Genomic DNA, 14611 nt, shown 5'->3' with positions numbered 1-14611 from the left:
CTCTTGACAAAGGAGAGACAACTCCCAATGATTGAATCTCCTTATACCCACAACAAACTAACTCGATCTCAAGGGGAAGAAGAGGTCATCAACTTGTGATGAACTCCCCATAGAATAGCTAGATAGAACCCAAATACTAGAGAGTAAGCGGATTTATGAAGGAGAAGCACTAGTTTGAGACTTATCCTTGTTCTAGTAACACAACACTTAGAGTTTGTGTACTTAGGAGAAGAGGATTAAGAATCAGTAATCTAGGCTATATGAAAGAGTAAATAAGAAGAGTTTAGGTGAGATTTGGGAAGAGAATAGGCTGCCTTAAGGGCAGCCTCTAACCGATATCCCTAAGCTCTCTACATTGCAACTAAGAACATAAACACTTGTGTAGAGAGGAGATCGGATTCTCTTTGTATTGAATAGAATGTGTTGTATTGTGATAGATTACATAGAAGAGAGATTACACATCTTAATATAGGATATGAAAGTGCATATGACCGTTTAGACATAAGAGAGAGGTGAAAGGGACATATAGCCGTTGGGGCACAAGTTGTTGCATAGTGAAAGGGACAGCTCCTTCCTTGGTTGTCTCGCTATGCTTCACCAACCAAGGTCTCACATGCTTTCTTCCTTCCCTTCTTTCCTTTGTGAGACTTCTTCTTGGGCCTCTTCTTCTTATAAGGCTTTTGCTTCACAACTCTTCTCACATTGCACTTATGGCCTTGCTGACCTCTCTCATTCTTCACACGGCCCACACGGCCTTAACGGCCACTCTCATTGTGTTCGCGGCCTTACCAGCCGCTCTCATTGTGCTCACGGCCTTACTGGCCGCTTCTCTTCTTCTTTCACAGCTCGGCCTCACCGGCCTCTCTCTCTCTCTTCTCCTTCTTATATTCTAATACTCCCCCGCACGTTTGATCGCCGGGACACCATGAGGACCAAAGATCAAGCGTGGACTCGTGTCGACTACCTCATTAAAAACCTTAACAAAGAAAACCACTTGGGATAAAACTTTGTTAAGGGAAAAAGAGTGTAGCTTTCACGGTCCTTGATGTCGCAATGATCTTGGTTTGTAAAGAACCAGCTCTCTTCTCTGCTGTCGTTGGACTGCTACACTTTCTTAGCCCTTCTTGCCGTTAACACTTCTCATGATCTCCAATCTTGCACTTTTCAAATTTCTTTGAGGCTCTCATAGTCTCCTTTACCCCTTAAACAAGTGATAAAGAAGAAAAGAATAAGTGTATGCTATGAGGAATATCAAAGAAAATTTTAAAGAAAATGTGACAATTTAAGAGAACATATGAAAGAGTAAAGACTAGTAATAGTGCTAAGATAATGAATTTAAGAAAAAATTAAATAGAGTAGAGTTTAGAGCACAGCCTTTTGGTGTCTTTGATGGAAAAGAAGGAGAGAGTTGATCATTGTTGCGGTTTGAACTCTCCTCTTGAGACCGCTTCTTAAACATGGTTTTAACCATTTTGAGCCTAGAGACCTTGTACACCAACGACCTTAAAGTCTTGTGCACATCCAATCTTTGACACTTATCAAACGTGGGATTGATTCAGCATTTCGCACCAGTTTTCTTCTCCCCTTTTTTTTCATCTACCATAGACCATCTGTAACACCTGCAAACCAAATTTTGGTATTTTGGTAAGGGTGTCGATCGACACCTCCTAGTGAGGCATCGATCGACACCAATTGTGGTCGGTTTGGTCGGTTCAATTTTAATTGTCCGGTTTGCGTGGTTGGTTTAGGGAATCCCTAAATCGAGTTTTAAAGGAAGAAAACGACCTAGGGTCGTGTTGTTTTGTCTTATGCGCCGTTTTTGAGAGAAAACACAAAGAGAGAGTGTTCTTGAGCTATTGGGAAGAGATTGAGAGATTCCTTGCTGTTCTTGGGAGATCCAAGGCTGGGAAGGTGCTAGAAGCTTGCTAGGAGTGAGAGAATTCGTTCTTGTTGGTCAGAATCTTCCTGCAAAGAGGTGAGTGCATGACCATGGCTTATCTAAGCTAAGATCTCTAGATTCTATGTGATTTGGTGCTTATGTGGTTGTTTCTTTGAGTTCTCTATGATATTTCGTTGCTGTCTGGGCTGGGTTTGGCTTCTGGGAGTGCAAGGAGCGGATTGGAGAAGCTTGGAGGCGAGATTCGGAGTTTCTGATCGAGGGAAATCGCTGCTCGGCATCGGTGTCGGTCGACACCAGTTGGGGTGTCGGTCGACACCAACGCGAGGACGGCTCGGGACTTTAGCGAGTGTCGAACGATGCCATGTGGAGGTGTCGGTCGACGCAAACTAGGGTTTTCGGAAGTGTCGGGCAGGGTGTCGGTCGACACCAGTTTGGTGTCGGTCGACACCAGGTAGTCAGTGTCGATCGACACCATCTGGTGTCGGTCGACACCCCTTGTTCAGTTACGATGGTCGTTGCATGCTATGTATATTGCCTGGTTTGTTTTATTGTTTGTTGTTTGTGGCATGTAGAGATCTTATTGCTTGTGTGTATAGCCCAGTAGATGGGAGGATTGCCTCACTGAGTGTTTATCAAATACTCATGCATCTCAATTTGTGTTTGTGGTGTAGGTAAAGGCAAAGTGTGATCGTGGAATCAAAGACAATGAAGAGGAGGATGTTCTAGGGACTTGATTGTATGGTTATCTGGCATTGTTAGGTTGCTAGAATTGAGTCTTAGAGCATTGTTAGGATTGCTGGTTGTTTGATTTATGCTGTTTGGGATTAATGCTGGATATTACTTATTTGGTTATTGGATATTGTTTTATTGGTTATTTATTGGTATGTGGTTCCGCTGTTGGATTGTGAATGTGGTTAGGTGGCTAGTGGGTATGGGACCACTAGTTGTAATTATTTAATTATATTATTATTTATTATTTATTTATTAAAAAAAAAACGGGAAGGGTTGTTTCATTTTGGTATCAGAGCCTTTACGGTTCTAGGACTAGGGTTCATTGTGCTTTTGCTGTTGATGTTTAGGATTCCATGCTATGATTGATTGTGTGAGTCGGTCAATTGAGTGTGGCATGAAGTCCTAGAACATCCTCTTCGAGCCTGTGTTGTGATTCCACGGTAAGTTGTGTTTCTTGTGTATTAGAATTATTGTTTGCTTAGCCTTCTGTTCTTGGATGATACAGATGGTTAGGGGTGAGGATGCTGTTGGTCGCGGTCGTGGTCGTGGGCGTGGTCGTGGTCGGGGTCGGGGACGAGGTCAGGTTCCTGAGGCCAGTGTGAGTGTGACCCAGAGCATGGCCAGTGAGGAGGTGGCGGAGTCACAGGTTCATCCTAGTGTGTCTGGAGACCAGGCTGGTTTGGGTGACGGCAGGGCGGATGGGCCCGGTGTCGGTCACGGTGTTGCCCCGGGTGTGGGGGTTGCAGCGGGAGGTGCTCCAGGCAGGGAAGATGTCTTGATGGACTTGCTAGCTCAGGTTCTGCAGCGACTTCCAGCAGTTGTGCCGCCAGTGGTTGGTGGGCAGGATCCAGTAGTGCCGCCAGTGGTTGGTGGGCAGGATCCGGTAGTGCCACCCGTGGGTGGTGGGCAGGGTCCAGCGGTGCAGCCTGTGGCGGGTTTGCAGGCAGGTGTGCAGCCGGGGGCCAAGGTTGTGGATTCTCAGTATGTGCGGATGATGGAGCAGCTGCGGCATGTGGGAGCAGGGTATTTCTCAGGAGGTATCGATCCGAGTGTAGCGGATGAGTGGAGAGAGCGGATGGAGGATATTTTCCTTTCGCTTAGGTGTCCCGACCGGTACAGGGTGGATCTGGCAGTGTTTTACTTGTCAGGAGATGCTCGTGTGTGGTGGAGGTCGGTGACAGCACGGAGGGTGCAGAGTGGTATGTCTTGGGGAGATTTTGTGGGGGAGTTTAACTCCAAGTAATTTCCTCAGGAGGCTCTTGATCGTATGGAAGCACGGTTCTTGGGTTTGACTCAGGGGGACCATACAGTGCGGGAGCTGGATGCAGAGTTCAGTCGGCTTGTGGGGTATGCAGGCAGGGAATGGGAGCCAGAGGCGGCTCAGGTGCGGAGGTTTTTGTTGGCTCTGCGGGATGATTTGAGGACTCGGTGCAGAGTGAGGAGCTATGCTACGAGAGCAGAGCTGGTTGAGGTTGCAGCTGGGATAGAGGATGACTTGAGGTCACAGGTGGTTGTGGTCAGTTCTTCGGTGCAGCCACAGCAGTCTCAGCCGCTTTCTGTTCCTAGCAAGGGCGGCAAGCCTGCGCAGGGGCAGAAGAGGAAGTTCGATGTTATGCAGAGATCGAGGCACGGGGGTGCGAAATGCTTTGGGTGTGGTAGTAGGGACCACAAGGTGTCTAGCTGTCCACAGAGAGGTGAGCAGCGGGCAGTGACAGAGCAGCGGGCGGTGACGGAGCCGCGGACAGATACTCGGGTGTGTTACTACTGCAGAGAGACGGGGCATATCAAGCCTCGTTGTCCCAAGTTGCAGCAGAGGGCAGTAGCAGTGTTGCAGGCTGGAGCTCAGCCAGGGGTGCAGCAGGGTGTGCAGCACGGTGTGCAGCCGGTGGGTTGGATTGAGCCGACGACTCAGGTGTACTCGACTCAGGAGCCCGGTGGCACTAGTGCAGGAGCGATCACAGGTATAACTTCTGAGATTCGAACTTAGTCAATTCAATAGTTCAGATTATATTTGTTTTTGTTTGTGGTCAAGTGTTAGGTTCTCAACACATGAGGTTTGTGTAGGGACCTTGTTGGTGGGCGGGTTTAAGTCCCATGTTATGTTTGATTCTGGAGCTTCTCATAGCTTCATTACTCCGGAGTGTACCGTGAGTGCGGGGATCAGTGGGGATTCTGGAGAGCGTTCAGGAGTTGTCAGAGTTGCTGGAGGCAAGTTTCTGAGGGTTATTGGACGAGCTGGAGGAGTTGATATTCAGATCGCAGGAGAGTCGTGGCCAGCGGATTTGCTTATCAGTCCAGTGGAGTTGTATGACGTCATTCTTGGTATGGATTGGTTGCATCGGTATAAGGTGCATTTGGATTGCTATCGGGGTAGAGTGGAGTTTGAGCGTCCAGGAGGGAAGTTGGTTTTTCAGGGTATTAGACCGACTTCGGGGAGTCTCGTGATCTCAGCCGTTCAGGCAGGGAAGATGATCGAGAAGGGCCGTGAGGCCTATCTGGTTACTATATCTATGCCAGAGTCAGTGGGGAAGTCTACGGTTAGCGGTATTCCGGTTGTGGAGGACTTTGAGGATGTGTTCCAGTCATTGCAGGGATTACCACCATCTCGGTCGGATCCTTTTACCATTGAGCTGGAACCGGGGACGATGCCGTTATCCAAGGCTCCTTACAGGATGGCTCCAGCAGAGATGGCAGAGCTGACGAAGCAGCTGGAGGATTTGTTGGGCAAGGGTTTTATCCGTCCTAGTTGTTCACCGTGGGGAGCTCCGGTGTTGTTTGTTAAGAAGAAGGATGGGAGTTTTCGGTTGTGTATTGACTACCGGGGTTTGAACCGAGTTACTGTGAAGAACAAGTACCCTCTCCCGAGGATTGATGAGTTGTTGGATCAGTTGAGGGGTGCTACTTGGTTCTCCAAGATCGACTTGGCTTCAGGTTATCATCAGATCCCTATTCATGAGGCAGATGTGAGGAAGACAGCCTTCAGGACGAGATATGGGCACTATGAGTTTGTGGTGATGCCGTTTGGGTTGACAAACGCGCCAGCTGCGTTTATGAGATTGATGAACAGCGTGTTCCAGGAGTTTCTGGACGTGTCAGTCATCATTTTCATCGACGACATCCTGGTATATTCCAAGAGTCCTGAGGAGCATGCAGTACATCTGAGAGCAGTGTTGGAGAAGCTGCGGGAGCAGAAGTTGTTTGCTAAGCTGAGTAAGTGCAGTTTCTGGCAGCGTGAGATGGGGTTCTTGGGTCATATTGTTTCAGCTGAGGGAGTTTCAGTGGATCCAGAGAAGATTCAGTCCATCAGGGAGTGGCCGAGGCCGCAGAGTGCCACTGAGATTCGGAGTTTCCTGGGGTTAGCAGGTTACTACAGGAGGTTTGTTCGGGGTTTTGCGAGTATGGCTCAGCCGATGACTAAGCTTACAGGGAAGGATGTCCCGTTTGTGTGGTCACCAGAGTGTGAGGCAAGTTTTGCAAGTCTCAAGCAGATGTTGACTACCACGCCGGTGTTAGCATTGCCTGAGCAGGACGAGCCTTATGTTGTGTATACAGATGCTTCTAGAGTGGGGTTGGGTTGTGTACTTATGCAGCAGGGGAAGGTTATAGCTTACGCTTCGCGGCAGTTGCGGAAGCATGAAGCTAATTATCCTACTCATGATTTGGAGATGGCAGCAGTGATCTTTGCTCTTAAGATTTGGAGATCCTATCTGTATGGTGGGAAGGTACAGGTATTTACAGATCACAAGAGTCTGAAGTACATTTTTACTCAGCCTGAGCTGAATTTGAGGCAGAGGCGTTGGATGGAGTTAGTAGCGGATTATGATTTGGACATAGCTTACCATCCTGGTAAAGCTAATCTGGTTGCAGATGCCTTGAGTCGGAAGCAGGTGGCTTCGGCTCAGGAGCAGGATATGGAGGTGTTGGTAGGTGAGATTAGTGCATTGAGTTTGTGTGCTATCTCACAAGAACCTTTGGGTTTGGAGGCAGTTGATAGAGCAGATTTGTTGAGCAGAGTGAGGTTAGCTCAGGAGAGTGATGAGGGGCTGGTGAATGCCTCTAAGGCTGCGGGTGCAGAGTATCAGGTTTCTGCTAATGGTACTATCCTTGTGCATGGTCGGATCTGTGTGCCCAAGGGTGAGGATTTGAGGCAGGAAATACTGAGAGAGGCTCATTCGAGCAAGTTCTCTATTCATCCAGGAGCGACCAAGATGTACCGTGACCTCAAGCGGTATTATCACTGGGTCGGGATGAAGAAGGACGTAGCTGACTGGGTGGCAAAGTGTGATACTTGCCAGCTGGTGAAGGCGGAACATCAGGTTCCTGGTGGTTTATTACAGAGTTTACCCATTCCAGAGTGGAAGTGGGATTTGATCACGATGGACTTCGTGGTAGGTTTGCCTGTGTCGAGGACGTTTGATGCTATTTGGGTCATTGTGGACCGTTTGACTAAGTCTGCGCATTTTCTGGCCATCAAGAAAACTGATGTTGCAGCGGTTTTGGCCAAGAAGTACGTGAGGGAGATAGTCAGATTGCACGGTGTGCCTGCTAGTATTGTGTCTGATAGAGATTCCAAGTTCACCTCGGTGTTCTGGAAGGCATTTCAGGCGGAGATGGGCACGAAGGTGCATATGAGTACAGCCTATCATCCTCAGACTGATGGTCAGTCAGAGAGGACGATCCAGATTTTGGAGGATTTATTGAGGATGTGTGTGCTGGATTGGGGTGGTCATTGGGCAGATCACTTGAGCTTGGTGGAGTTTGTTTATAACAGCAGCTACCAGGCTAGTATTGGGATGGCTCCTTATGAGGCCCTGTATGGGAGGCCGTGTCATACACCTTTATGTTGGACTCAGGTGGGGGAGAGGAGCATATTTGGTGCAGATTTTGTTCAGGAGACCTCGGAGAAGATTCGGGTTTTGAGGCTGAACATGAAGGAGGCTCAGGATCGGCAGAAGAGCTATGCTGATAAGAGGAGAAAGGATCTTGAGTTTCAGGTTGGTGATAGAGTGTACCTCAAGATGGCCATGTTACGTGGTCCGAACAGGTCATTGACAGAGACTAAGTTGAGTCCGAGGTACATGGGTCCGTTCAGAGTGGTTGAGCGGGTGGGACCAGTGGCATACCGGTTGGAGTTGCCTGAGGTTATGCGTGCGTTCCACAAGGTATTTCATGTGTCGATGCTGAGGAAGTGTCTTCACGAGGGTGATCAGTTGTTGGCTAAGATTCCTGAGGATCTTCAGCCTAACATGACTTTAGAGGCGAGACCAGTGAGGGTGCTCGAGAGGAGAGTCAAGGAACTTCGGAAGAAGAAGATTCCTTTGATGAGAGTCCTGTGGGACTGTGACGGAGTAGAGGAGCAGACTTGGGAGCCCGAGGCGAGGATGAAGGCAAGGTTTAAGAAGTGGTTTGAGAAGCAGACCGCGACTTGAGCTTGTCTAGCCGGGTCCGAGTTGTAGTCCGTGGCTGGAGCGGGTACGGAGTATTCCAGCCCATCTCTCTTGATATTTGGTCGCTTGGGGTGGTTGGTTGTGCGACTAAGTATCAAGATGAGGTGGTGCTCGGGATGCGGGTTGTTTGCTCCGGTTGTTGTATTTTTGGTTTTTTCTGATGTAATTTCGTTGAGATTGTAACGATTATGACATTTTTTGAGATTAATAAGATGAGTATTTTTCTTTATGTTTGACTGTTGTTGTCATGGGAAAAGAGAAATAGCTCGGGTTTCTATTTTTGGAAAGTTTCCATAAATAGAAAGTTTCCACAAAAGGAAGGTTTCCATAAATAGAAAGTTTCTAAAATGGGAATGTTTTGTGGAAACGTGAGGTCGATCTAGCCGGGAGATACTCGTTGGCATCAGTGTTTGTTTTTGCTCAAGGCCGTGCGAGCCTAACTCACGTGATACCGATAGCTTGATGGACTTTGTGGCCAGAGAGTGGGAGTGGTATGTTGCTTCGGATGACGATCCGAGAGCGCGCTTGAGGGTGACGACCCAAGAGCGGGATATGTGAGGCTCCCTGGATACCGTAGCTGTGAGCCGCGGCTCGGCAGTGAGCCGGTATGTCTCGAGGGTTGCGACCCGAGAGCGGGGGGAGTGGGCGCGTGAGACTCCCTGGATACCGTAGCTATAGGCTGTGGCCTGGCAGTGAGCCGGTATGACTCGAAGGTTGCGACCTGAGAGCGGGGGGAGTGTGTGTGTGTGAGTGACTTCCTGGATGCTGTAGCTTAAGGCGGTTGGCCTGATAGCGAGCCGGCATGATTCGATGGTTGCGACCACGGACGGGGGAAGCACTGAGTTGTGAGCAAATAGTGTTTATGATGCGAGTATATTGGCTAGAGAGAGACCTCGAGGGTCAGTCGGAGGTGTGCGGGCTGTTGTGGCACGGGAAACCTTGGCAGACGGTGTTTAGTCCGGTCTGGGGACGTGCGGGCCGTGCAGACGGTGGCACGGAGGTCCTTGGCAGATGGACGGTATTGCGGGATTCGGGGACGAATCCATATTGGTGGGGGAGAATTGTAACACCCGCAAACCAAATTTTGGTATTTTGGTAAGGGTGTCGATCGACACCTCCTAGTGAGGCATCGATCGACACCAATTGTGGTCGGTTTGGTCGGTTCAATTTTAATTGTCCGGTTTGCGTGGTTGGTTTAGGAAATCCCTAAATCGAGTTTTAAAGGAAGAAAACGACCTAGGGTCGTGTTGTTTTGTCTTATGTGCCGTTTTTGAGAGAAAACACAAAGAGAGAGTGTTCTTGAGCTATTGGGAAGAGATTGAGAGATTCCTTGCTGTTCTTGGGAGATCCAAGGCTGGGAAGGTGCTAGAAGCTTGCTAGGACTGAGGAAATTCGTTCTTGTTGGTCAGAATCTTCCTGCAAAGAGGTGAGTGCATGACCATGGCTTATCTAAGCTAAGATCTCTAGATTCTATGTGATTTGGTGCTTATGTGGTTGTTTCTTTGAGTTCTCTATGATATTTCGTTGCTGTCTGGGCTGGGTTTGGCTTCTGGGAGTGCAAGGAGCGGATTGGAGAAGCTTGGAGGCGAGATTCGGAGTTTCTGATCGAGGGAAATCGTTGCTCGGCATCGGTGTCGGTCGACACCAGTTGGGGTGTCGGTCGACACCAACGCGAGGACGGCTCGGGACTTTAGCGAGTGTCGAACGATGCCATGTGGAGGTGTCGGTCGACGCAAACTAGGGTTTGCGGGAGTGTCGGGCAGGGTGTCGGTCGACACCAGTTTGGTGTCGGTCGACACCAGGTAGTCAGTGTCGATCGACACCATATGGTGTCGGTCGACACCCCTTGTTCAGTTACGATGGTCGTTGCATGCTATGTATATTGCCTGGTTTGTTTTATTGATTGTTGTTTGTGGCATGTAGAGATCTTATTGCTTGTGTGTATAGCCCAGTAGATGGGAGGATTGCCTCACTGAGTGTTTATCAAATACTCATGCATCTCAATTTGTGTTTGTGGTGCAGGTAAAGGCAAAGTGTGATCGTAGAATCAAAGGCAATGAAGAGGAGGATGTTCTAGGGACTTGATTGTATGGTTATCTGGCATTGTTAGGTTGCTAGAATTGAGTCTTAGAGCATTGTTAGGATTGCTGGTTGTTTGATTTATGCTGTTTGGGATTAATGCTGGATATTACTTATTTGGTTATTGGATATTGTTTTATTGGTTATTTATTGTTATGTGGTTCCGCTGTTGGATTGTGAATGTGGTTAGGTGGCTATTGGGTATGGGACCACTAGTTGTAATTATTTAATTATATTATTATTTATTATTTATTTATTAAAAAAAAAACGGGAAGGGTTGTTTCACCATCCCTCTTGAACAACTTCTTGAGTTCGCCGGCCGGACTCCCTCTTGGTGTTGCCTTGAGTTTTGACTTGGTTAGATTCGCCTAAGAGGACATCTTTTCTGGTTGCGAATGGTTCTAGCTCCCCCGTAAGCTCTTAGTGTCTCCATTTGTATCCAGCTCCTAATTGTTTACGCTACCACACATGCTTTGGAGCTGATTCATCGCCTTCCACCAACTCGATGGCCATCGGTTCTAACTTCCAAGCATTGTAATGCGCCAACAACTTCACCATCTTTAAATATGAACCTGTTTGAGATGAAGACAGATTCTAAACAAGAGATGGTGAGAGATTAGAGAATAGAGAATATTACTGAAAATAAAAGAGAATTTAAAGAATAAGTAACCAAAGAGAATGAAGAGTATAAGGTAGAATGGAGAATATAGAATAGAGAATTTTTTCAAGAGTTCAAATGGACAGAGTTTTGCTCTGTTTTCTTGAGTTTTGCGGAAGCTTTAACAGCCAAGAGCATCCAAATAAACATTGAGAATTCGGTGCTTTAATGGCTGAAATACATGGACCATATGGACAATCAGTTTATCCAACGGTTAAAGACATTGCTCTTGGTAGAATCGCCTAAACCTAGTGTTCTCCAAGAGCTTAAGGCCTTCAAGAACCACGAAATAACATATAGAAGATGCTTTCCGTGTTCAAAAATCAAATAAAAGCTAAAGCAACCTTTGGAACACCCTTTTGTCCATCGGTTAAAAGAATGCATCCTTGAACAGCTTTAATCTAGTTGACCAAGCGGACTGGGGATGCGAAAAAACAAGATCTCTCTCTTCCTCAAGCTCGGATTTGGTCATGCCAACAAGACCAGAAACCAAGCTTTCTCAACATTGAGATGAAAGAGAATCGATTTATCAACAAAAGCAAAAAAAAAGCTTTAAAGAAGCTAAACGAACTAACTCCTAAGAGAACTGACTTTGAGATCGAGTTTAAAGCACCAAGAACATAACTTGGCTCTGATACCATGTTGGGATTTCAATAGAGAAAGCTCTTGACAAAGGAGAGACAACTCCCAATGATTGAATCTCCTTATACCCACAACAAACTAACTCGATCTCAAGGGGAAGAAGAGGTCATCAACTTGTGATGAACTCCCCATAGAATAGCTAGATAGAACCCAAATACTAGAGAGTAAGCGGATCTATGAAGGAGAAGCACTAGTTTGAGACTTATCCTTGTTCTAGTAACACAACACTTAGAGTTTGTGTACTTAGGAGAAGAGGATTAAGAATCAGTAATCTAGGCTATATGAAAGAGTAAATAAGAAGAGTTTAGGTGAGATTTGGGAAGAGAATAGGCTGCCTTAAGGGCAGCCTCTAACCGATATCCCTAAGCTCTCTACATTGCAACTAAGAACATAAACACTTGTGTAGAGAGGAGATCGGATTCTCTTTGTATTGAATAGAATGTGTTGTATTGTGATAGATTACATAGAAGAGAGATTACACATCTAAATAAAGGATATGAAAGTGCATATGACCGTTTAGACATAAGAGAGAGGTGAAAGGGACATATAGCCGTTGGGGCACAAGTTGGTGCATAGTGAAAGGGACAGCTCCTTCCTTGGTTGTCTCGCTATGCTTCACCAACCAAGGTCTCACATGCTTTCTTCCTTCCCTTCTTTCCTTTGTGAGACTTCTTCTTGGGCCTCTTCTTCTTATAAGGCTTTTGCTTCACAACTCTTCTCACATTGCACTTATGGCCTTGCTAGGCCTGGGCAAAATACCCGACCCGAAATATCCGTATTGGAATCGAACCGAAAAACTCCGGTTCGGATCGGGTATGGATCTTCCCCAAAGTATTAGTTGGATCTTAATTGTAAATACTTTTGGGTATCGGGTATTACCCGATCCGAACCGATACCCAATTAGTATCCATATATATCCGAATCTATGTTGTTTATCAATTCAAATATGTAATCTGTGTTTATCAGTTGAGATTGCATTGAAGAAAAATAATCGTATTTATCAGTTCGTCTCCACTCTCTATTATCTATATGGCTATATATGCGGAAGATTTGATTCTGTAGACTGTATATAGAATTGGTTTAGTTATTTTGGTATGATTTTTTAGTTATAACTTCATGAAATTTGATATAGTTATTCAATTTATATATAGGGTATTTTAGTTATATATGGGTATTTTGGTTCTAAATGGGTAAAAATACTTATATCGAACCGAACCCAAAAAATATCATAAATATTTCGGTATTCGAATAAAATCGAACCGACCTGAACCCGAAAAAATCCGAACCGAACCCGAACCGAAATTTCCATAATACCTATATGATTATAGAAATTATAAATCCGAATTACCCGAAACCCGAATTACCCGAACCGAACCCGAACCGATACCCGAATGCCCACCACTAGGCCTTGCTGACCTCTCTCATTCTTCACACGGCCCACACGGCCTTACCGGCCACTCTCATTGTGTTCGCGGCCTTACCAGCCGCTCTCATTGTGCTCACGGCCTTACCGGCCGCTTCTCTTCTTCTTTCACAGCTCGGCCTCACCGGCCTCTCTCTCTCTCTCTTCTCTTTCTTATATTCTAATACGAAAAAGGCAAAGAAAGATCTGCCTCCTGGACCACCTAGACTTCCTATAATTGGTAACTTGCACCAATTGGGATCGAACCCTCAACGTTCGATGTTCAAATTATCTGAAAAATATGGATCGCTAATGTCCCTAAAGTTTGGAAATGTGTTTGTTGTTGTGGCGTCAATTCCAGAGATGGTGAAGGATGTTTTAAAAACATTTGACGCAGATTGTTGTTCGCGGCCTTATCTGACTTATGCTGCAAGAATTTCATACAATCTAAAAGATCTTGCATTTTCTCCATATAGCAAATGCTGGAGGGAAGTACGAAAGATGACGGCCGTTGAACTCTACACTGCGAAAAGGGTAAAATCATTTCAACACATAAGACAAGAAGAAGTTGCCTCTTTTGTCCAATTCATTAAACAATCTGCTTCATTGGAGAAACCGGTTAACTTGAATCGGAAGTTAGTGAAACTCTCAGGGAGTGTGATTTGTAAAATTGGTTTTGGGATATGTCTAAAAGGAAGCAAACTTGCAAATGCTTATGAGGAAGTCATTCAAGGAACCATGGAGGTGCTAGGGAGCTTTGCAGCAGCGGATTACTTCCCAGTTGTTGGTAAAATCATTGATAGGATCACAGGGTTACACAGCAAATGTGAGAAGGTTTTTAAGGCAATGGATTCATTTTTTGATCAATCTATACAGCATCACCTAGAATATCCTAATAATAGAGATGATATCATTGAGTTGCTCCTCAAGATGAAACAAGGAGAGACTGGACTTGGAGAATATCAACTTACTCGAAACCACACCAAAGGAATTTTGTTGGTAAGTTATTTTAACCTCTCTTTCAATAATTTTTTTTTCCTTCACATGTTGCATGATAATTAAATCATGTGTCTTTGATTATTGCAGAACCTTCTTATTGCTGGAATAGACACTTCTGGCCACACTGTGACATGGGTGATGGCACATTTGTTTACAAACCCAAGAGTTCTTAAGAAAACGCAAGCTGAAGTTAGAGAAGTGATTAAAAACAAAGACAATATCATGGAAGAAGATATAGAACGACTCGAGTATTTGAAAATGGTGATCAAGGAAACATTAAGGATAAACCCACTTGTGCCACTACTAATTCTAAGAGAGGCTTCAAAAGATCTAAAGATTGGAGGTTATGATATTCCAAAGAAAACATGGATCTATGTAAACATATGGGCTGTTCATAGGAATCCATACATTTGGAAAGATACATAAGCTTTCATCCCGGAGAGATTTATGGATAGCGAGATTGACTATAAAGGTCTAAACTTTGAGATGTTGCCATTTGGTAGCGGAAGAAGAATATGCCCTGGTATAGGAATGGGTATGGCTTTGGTACATTTGACTCTTATCAATCTTCTTTATCGTTTCGGTTGGAAGCTTCCAGAAGGAATGGAGGTACAAGACATCGATCTTGAAGAATCAAATGGACTTGTGAGTCCTAAGAAAACTCCGCTTCAGCTTATCCCCGTCCTTACCCAATGGACATGACTTCACTTTATCATTTCATAGTTCAAACTAAATAATGTGAAGTTCTTTTA

The 14611-nt window shown here is 45.7% G+C and overlaps 1 pseudogene; it reads left to right on the top strand.

The window, feature by feature from the left end:
* Positions 1–2990: 2990 nt before the first annotated feature.
* On the top strand, positions 2991–14611 carry LOC104772578 (uncharacterized; annotated as a pseudogene).

Source organism: Camelina sativa, chromosome 20 (assembly GCF_030686135.1).
Source record: "Camelina sativa cultivar CO46 ecotype springtype chromosome 20, ASM3068613v1".
Classification (NCBI taxonomy): Eukaryota; Viridiplantae; Streptophyta; class Magnoliopsida; order Brassicales; family Brassicaceae; genus Camelina; species Camelina sativa.
This window is presented reverse-complemented; position numbering and strand designations above follow the sequence as displayed.